This window comes from Merops nubicus, unplaced genomic scaffold (genome assembly GCF_000691845.1).
Source record: "Merops nubicus isolate BGI_N331 unplaced genomic scaffold, ASM69184v1 scaffold2786, whole genome shotgun sequence".
NCBI lineage: Eukaryota > Metazoa > Chordata > Aves > Coraciiformes > Meropidae > Merops > Merops nubicus.
This window is the reverse complement of record NW_008612726.1, coordinates 1-8,628: the sequence shown is the minus strand read 5'-3', so window position 1 is coordinate 8,628 and position 8,628 is coordinate 1.

Here is an 8,628-nt window from a genome sequence, read left to right as displayed (position 1 = left end):
CAGACAGCTTTATGACACTTCCCAGGGTAGCAAGCCCCTGAGGTGAAGGCATTTTTGAGATGGGGCTAGGCCATGGTGCTCCTTTTACAGTAATTACCTGGGGTTAATAAGTAGAGAATCAAATACCATGAAAAAGCTAGACACCTTGTTAAAGGGGTGCATACAAACAGTGACAGAAAGCAGCATGTGCCTTTTACCAGTCCCAGAGTGAGGGAAGAAACAAAGGAAGGGCTGGTGCTTTCTGTAGGTTTGCCTAAGGCTTTGCCATCAGGTAAGTACTGTAGTTTTAATTACAGCTACTCTGCTTTGTAACTTAGCAGGACCATTTCTCAGTGCAGCTGCATCAGGGTCAACTTTTCAGAAACCTGAGCTCTGCTCTTCAGTGTACATGCCCCCACCCATGGTGCCAGCTGCAGGAGGAATCTGTTGGACATAGAACTTTGACCCAGTCTTTCTGGTCAGTACTTTCTCAACATTGTGTTCAGACAATGCTTTCTCTGAACCAGTCGGAGCTGGTGCTTCAGAGTCATACTTTACTGTACAGGAGTGTTCAAAACTACATGAGGAAGTGGGGCAATTGAATTATTTTCTTCCTCTTCGGGCTATTAAATGCCAATTTCTTAATGGAAAGAGTTTCCCCCAGAGTTTACTACTCTGGGGGAAAGAACCTTGTCCTGTGCTAATGACAGCTAACCTTGCACTAGGGTAGTAGCAGATTTTGTCTTGCAGCCATTGCACTAGCATTGTTGCAGCCTGTCTTCCTTTCCTCTTATGGTATTGTTGAGGATCTTTAGCATTTGATTCTGGGTAATACATTTTGCCTGATGCCTGGCTATGCCATGCATGGCTTCTACTGCTCTTTACTTCACAGAGCCTTCAGCTATGTAGAGTAGGATCACAGCTGAAGCATCAGGCAGGCTCATCAAAAATATTTAGCCCTGATCTTGTCTGCTGTAGCATCTGAGATCAGGCATGGCCCAAAGTATCAGTCCCTGCAAAGGTGTGCTGGGTCTCTGTTGCTACCTTTTCAACAGCACACATGAATTGAAATACTCTTGTGAGGCTGCCTTATCTTAACAGAGAAACTGTTAAGAAGCCATGGGCAGAAGCTGTCCAGGGTTTATTTTGTAATATATGTGAATGGATGCCTGGTTAAAATTCATATATGTTAATTAGGTAGAGCTTTGTCTTGTGTCCATAGCAGCCATGCTGATGTGAAGACCAGCAGAGAGTAAGCAACCTGTTAGCAATTCAAACTGTCCTTTACATTTTGCTGCTAGGCAGTGTTGAGTTATGCACTGACAGAGCCCACTCAGGTTACTTTAATGTTAGAATAAATGTGTAATTGCTATTTGCTTCATAGCTATTGTGGAGGTTGCAGAGTGAAGCAATAGGAAGAGGTTTGTGGACTGTAGGGGGTAATTAAGCATCAAAGTAAAAATATTACTCAGTAGTTAAACCCTTTGCATATTGCAATATTGAATTTTGATGTAGTATTCTACTGCTTCTCAAAGGGAGTCTCTGGTCCTTAAGAGAACACACCAGCACTTTCTCCTGGAACATGGTGCAGCACAGCAGGGCCCCTGGTGCCTTTCTCCTTGCTATACCATACACTTCCCACATAAGGGGGTGGGACTGAACCATATTGTCACTTGTTTTCACTCCTTGGTCCAGTTCCTTGCTCGGAACTCTGTAACATGCAGCCAGAGCTGCTGCTGCTGACGTTGGGGACGCCTGTGTGGCACTCATGTGCTGGAAGAGTCCACATACTAGAAATACCAGATGGATTTGTTTAGCCTGGAGAAGGCTAAAGCAGTGGGGGGTGGGGTGTAATTGAGAATCCCCTTTACAGCTGTGGAATTGTCAGTTTTTACTACAACTTGGAAGTTCAGGATGGTGCCAGCACCACAGCTTTTTCTACCTCTGTGTTCTGCTTTGTAGACTCATCAGCACACAAGGTAATTGGTGTTCCTGTTGGCTGGGGAACACCATTTACATTCCTGATAGGTTATGGATGGCAGCTTTCACTCAAGAAGGAGGTGAAGGGAGGGCTTGCTCTCCATGCTATCATGTAGAGATTTTAAATGCATTTACTACTAAAGCCTTGTAAACAAGCTTCTTTGAGGCTTGCTCTAAAAGAATATCAAAGTGGCCAATCCATTTAACTTATGTAGGAGGCAAAGGGAGGAGAAGACAGCAGCTGGGATACTGTGTTCTGATTGGACTGTACAGAGATCTCCATTCTTTCCTGCCTGGGGTTTGGGGTGGGGGAGGCTCTTCATCCTGCTCTCCCTGCCTTGACACTGCACTTCATTGTTTGGAGAGGGACTTTATTGCAAAAATGCATCTTTAATTTATTGGCTACCTCCTTCCCTGCTTATAGGATCTGGAAGCAGAATTTGGACTGTGTGTTAGCGTGGCACAGGGAAGGGAAAGTTGGATTCCAGTGGGGCCATAGCATTATCTGGCTGGGTCTTTCTCTACACAGCCAGAGCAAAGCAAAGACTCATGAGACTTCACTGATTTAAGAATGCCTAAGCCTTTTCTGCACTGCAGCTGGTGCAAGCTGACTAAAGGACTGTGGGGTCTGGCAACCATGTTGTGCCTAAATTACACTGGTCAGTCATGCAGCACTCACATTAAATGGTGCCTCTCAAAACACTTTACAGATATGATTGATCATTCTCTCCTGTTGCCCTTCTTCTTGAAGCTAGATATTACTGCCTCTGTTTTGAGTTGTTTCTGGTCATCTGGTAGATAAGCATTTTTGTGTACAGGTTGGAAGCTGAAATGCTGGGGTTTGAACCCCGAGCCCTGAATTAAGGTTGGCATATGGGTGATTCCCACAGCCCTTCATACAGAGGGGTGAGTTGGCCTTAGAGCTTCCCCCCAGGGTGCGGCCGGCCCTGCAGGGAGAGCCAGAAGGGAAATGAGCCCCAGGGGTCCCGCAGTGAGTTGACAAAGGTCAGGTGTCTGCTTGGGGATAAAGGCTGGGACCACTTGCAGGGAGTCAGGAGTGTCTGTCTGTGGAGTGCACTCCCCAGAGCTGCCTGGTTCAGGGCAGACCTCCTGACTCTCCTGGAGCTGGGCCCTGGTCTGTTTAGGCCTTTGCAAACGCAGGTCGATCAGGTGAGAGTTGCCATGTGGGCACCTTTTCTTACGTGTTTAACTGGCTGCTCTGGCTGTTTCCCATGCCAACTGTGGCACCCTCGGGTCTCTGTTTGTACCCCCTGTTGTGGGCCGGGTCATGTCGTTTGTGGGATCGTTGGGGGTGGTGTCGATCATGTCTGAGCTTGTTGACCTGTTTGTACCCCCGGCGGTCATTCATATAGTAACATTTCTGTCTACAATACAGTCTGTGTATTGGTTCATCTCCCTGCTGGTGTTATCATTTTTGTTGGGCCTGGTCATTGGCAAAACAGAAGCATCCCAGCCTTAGGCACTGTACGTTTGCTAGACCAACTGCTCCTTCCCTGTAAAAGGAGACTGACAAGGATTTGACTGACTCAGGATAATAGGCATTTGTTCAACAGAGGTATCTTTTGGAACAACTTTATTTTGCTGCCATAGACTGACTTTTCAATGGGTGCCTAAAGTTTGAAATAGTGTTCCTTTTGAATCCTACGAAGTTATACACATCTCGGTACCTGACCTGCTAATACTGCCAATGAGCAGCAATGACTGCATGTATAGCTTTTTGCTGAAGTAGTTTACTCTTTAAAATCATCCTTCTGCATTTTTATCTATACACAAAGACTTAATTCCTTGCAGATCTGAAGCCATTTATAAGAGAGCAGCTTATTCATGGATGCAATTAGAACACTTGTCTGACTCATTACTAGAGTTAATGGTAAATCAAAGAAATCTTCACTGTGTTCCTATAATTATCCTTGGTGATTTGCTGGATTGTTTTCATCTCGGGTCTGGTGTAAGTTTTATTTTGCTGATATGAATAAAAACCTTGTACATAATCTATAATGATCCCTCTTGGTAGAGAGGATTCAACTGGTTTGCAGGACAGAGGATGGGAGCAGAGGCCTAAGCAGTGAAGATAAGGGCTTTGTCCTCTTCTCCCCACGTTGTTCTGAGTGATTGCTGTCTCTCCTCTAGCACCGTAACTATGTTCTTATCCCACCTTTCTGTGGAGATAAGGGCCAGGAATATATTCATGCAGCACAGGCAATAGCAAGAGACTCAGGGAGGAGTTTCTGTTTATGGAGCCTCCCCAGGCTGGGGCCTGGCATGCTGTTACCTGCCAGAATAAGCATATTTAATTTACCTGCATTAATATTCAGGCCATGAAGTCACCAGTATTTGCATTCATTTATATAAATGGAACAAGCTTTCCAGAGCAGTGCTGCTGACAGCACTCAAGGGCCTTCCTAAGGGAAACATTTGCCATTTTAAATACATACATTTCAATTAATTACAATGGGTCGATTAAATAAAATAAGATGAATAATTCAGTGACAGTTGTAGAAATCAGCTGGGATCAGAGTAAACACGTAGAAAAGACAACTGGTTCACTTGCGGTTTGGTTTTGTTTTGGTAGGTTTTATTTACCTCAGATCAATGGTTCTCTGTCATTTTAGATACAGGGGCTTTGAGCACTTTATTGGCATAGTGCATTGATGAAACAGAAGATCTTTATGACTGTTCACTGAAGAACAAAGCCCTGTTGCCAGGAACCCCTGTATCTTCTGTGCTTCTCCTGGCCTCAGATGCACACTCTGAACTAGGCATTTTTTTTTTTTCAAGATATCTATTTGCCATGACTGTGAAAGGTTAATGGCACTGGTCTGGGGACAAGGCCAGATTCATGCATCTCTTCCCCTCTGTACCCACACACAAACTGCAGCCCTGCTCTGCTGCAGTGTCACACCAGCCTGTCTGCACACATCTGTTGACAGGCTGCCTTTCTCCCATGTCACCTCCTGGTCTTCAAATCCTCATGTTCCTTTGAGCACAAAATACGTGGAACCAGTATCTGATTCTGTAATAGATGGAGAATATTGATGAAGTAGGGGTAGGATCATCTAAAGGGTATGTACATTCTAGTAAAATTTTCTGTGGGTCCAACCTCTCAGTAATGTAGGTTTGAAAAAAAAAAAAAAAGGTGAAAAAGCAATGGTCTGTGTACTTACAAACTGAGACTAAACTCATGTCAGATTCCTCCTGGAAATAAGTCTGTACTCCAGTGTGCCAAAATGTGGGTATTGCTCCACGTTGCTTTACTGCTCTTGGTGTCTTGGCCAAAACACCAAGATTTTCAGTGAATGAAAAGAAAAAAAAAAACCTTAGCAAAGGATACAAGTCCATTCAACACAATCTGCCTTTCCCATCTTAAGAGGACTGACTGATCATTGTCTGGATAATTTTGGAAAAGTAATCAGTAGAAAGTCCATCATTGATAAGATTTGCCTATTTATTACTAAAGCGACAGTCCTTTCCAAGGGAAGAGCTCTCGTTCTGATACATCTAGAGAGACAAATAACTGAGGGGCAGAAAGGCAGCACAACAGGAACATTGCAATCACAATAGCTGCTGGAAACTGTGACTTTCGACAAAGTTTGCAGAATCATTTTAGTGTGCAACAAAGCTAAGGCAGCAGCCCCACCATTCCTGTGGAGGGCAGTTGGTTTGGCATCTCTGTACTCACCATTTCCATGACCAGAAAGCACTGGCTGTCAGGGTACAAGCAGTGAAAGCTGCCTCAGCACTCGAGAGCTCATGAACCTCAGCAATGCTCATCTTTGGCTGCAGAGCTTTCCTACCACTAGAATGGAATAGAAATATTTTCTTTCTGAAAGAGAATTTGCTGTTTTTAATGTAAACATCAGTTTACTGATGGCTAATTAGAGACCTTACCTGCAAAATTAGGTCCTAGAGTAGGCTGTGTGGAAAGGTAAAAGCCCAGTTGAGAGGCTGTATAATGAGCAAGCATTAACTATCAAGCACAAACCTAGAGGAAACAGGGTGGTGTGAGAATGTCTGATAATCTCACAGATAAATATATGGGTAGACACATTAACATGTAAGTAAACACTACTCTGTTCAGTATGCTCAGTAATTATCTCAGGGATCACCTAATCTATGTCACAATTCTCTTTAATTTAGCTTGTTTCCAAGCTACTGTATGAAAACAATCAGTATGTTATTCCTCATTGTCAGATCCAATACCAGCTCTCTTGGTTTAATGAATTAGAGGCAACTCTTTGAGACTGCACTCCCCGCTTCCTTGGGGCAGACGCACAGGCGTGTCTGCACAGCTGAGAAATATTTGTGCTGCCAGTCAGCATGATCAGTAGAGGAAAAGGTACTAACTCTACTTATTCCTGGGCATTTCAGATAGGCTGTTACATGCACACTGGAAACTTGCATGACACTGTTGAGTGTACCAGGTGTGTCGTGCAAGCTGTGAGTAAAATGAGATCAGTCTTCTGAACAGCACAATTCCCTGGGACCCTGTTCAGGTTGTTACACCACTCTTCACTGATATCTCTGGGTACTTTCGAAAGGTCTCAGGCAAGTTCCTGTGATGTATCTCGTGCTGAAACCAGCTTTTGCCTTGGGGGGGAGCACTTTTCTTCTGTGATGTTAAGGGGGAAAAAAAAAAAAAAAAAATCACAGTGTTGTTTCAATTTCTTACGTGAATTCTTCTTTTGACCCTGCACGCATCCTTATGTGCTTCTATTCCCACTTTTAAGGCATGGAAAACAGTATTTCCTGACCTTTAAGGTGGTTAAGGATAAATTCATGGGTTTGCAACGGTCATCAGCAGGAGCTGCTGATGCCTGTGAATAAATTCAGTGATTTGGATACATTCAGGAGGAAGCTGCCATATGTATGAGCAGAAAGCACTAGGTGCTTTCTAGTCCATGGAATTTCTGCAGCCCTCCTCTCTCTCCTTGCTCCAGCAGCTCCTCCCTCAAATGATCCAGTGCTGTTCTTTATTAACCCTTGTAGTTAATGCTGACTAGTGATGCAGAGGAATCTCTTACTGGCTTAATGATGTCAGGTATGTTCGTAAATTATCACCCAACTGGCTATAAAGGTGATTACAAAGACCTAGAATTTAAATTTCCTTAAAGCCCACTTGGCAACACCAGGAACTGAATAAGGTTCCTCATGTAGTCATTTAATGAGCTAAGCCACTTCTGACAACAATTAGAGAGCATCTCATACTTACATTCCTTCTGCAAACAAAGACCAAGGTCAAAGCTGTAATTAAAGCTTATCAGGAAGCCCATATGAGTGGGTTGCAGAGGGAGGCCTGCCTTCTGCTAGATTTTCCTGCATTTCAACCAAGACACGCTATCAATGTGTGTTACAGCTAAAAAGGCTGTTCTGTTACAAACAAAAAAGAGAAAGCAAACAAATCACAGGCAAAGCATTCCGAGTCTTCCATCTGTGATTTCTGCTGTTTGACCACCACTGCATATTCAATCAACAATTATAAATGTCCACCTCTGGATCAACAACACGTTTTCAGAAACAGGCCTTGCAATGCAGGAAGGGTACTTGGTGCTCTGCTGATCTGCTCACGCTTGCTCTGCAAGACGCCGTCATCTCTCTGCTGCAGGTCATGTCTCTGTAGCTATCTCCAAAATGTAGTTATCTCCTCTTTGATGCATGAAAAATAAGGCAGTGCACTTCTGCAACAGCAGCAAAGGTAGACTTGATGTATTCAAATAGGGTCCGAGTTATGTTTGTATTAGGGCTCCCCTGCTGAATAACAAGGGCTCAGATGGGCTATTGGTTTGGTTTTATGTCAGAGCACTGTAAGCAGGAATTAGAAAAAAATCTTCATGTTTTCCATTTCTCATTCTTGTGATCAGCTTGTTAAATAGAAACAGTGGTAGTTAATTCTTGAATGTGTTAAACTGAGGCTAGGATGAGTAACTTACTAGGATTCCAATCGAACTATCTGGAGGAAATGATGTAGTAAGTTTTTTCCCTGATGCTTGGGACTCTCAAAACATGATTTAGTAGAATGTGGAAAGTATGCTTCAGCACAGGATATTACACTGATGGTTTTTCCTGAGATCAATTTTGTCAAAGCATCATTACAAAGTTGTGTCATGAGGATTTTTTTCAGAGTTTCAAAGTAGTTTTTAGGTGTATATTGCTAAAATTATTAAGAGATACTGTGATTTTAATGCCAGATGACACTAGGCATGATAATACACTTTTTTTTTTTTTCATTCCCAAGGGAAAACAAAATATAAACAGAACTCTGCTATTTTGAATTTTGCTGAGAATTTCTGGTACATTTACAAATTTCTTCTCATTATAATATTTCGACGTTCTGTGAACAATTTTGGATCTGTTCATTCTTGGACTTTCTTGGATGTGATAGCATTCCAGTAACCAAACTGGCTGGTTCCAAATCAAAGCTGAAGCAGTGGAGGTCAGAGATGCAAGGTCACACTTACTAAGACATCTCAAACTGGCATTCTGGTAATAAGCTTGTGGGCTGCTAGAAAGTCCTTTCATCACTAATAACATAGCAGCATCTACAGTGAAAGGTGGGCCAGGATACTTTGGTTCTCCAGCACTCACAGGCCCAGTGATAGTACCCAAGTGGTTGTTCTGTGATTAGACCCTTTCATAGAATCATAGAATGTC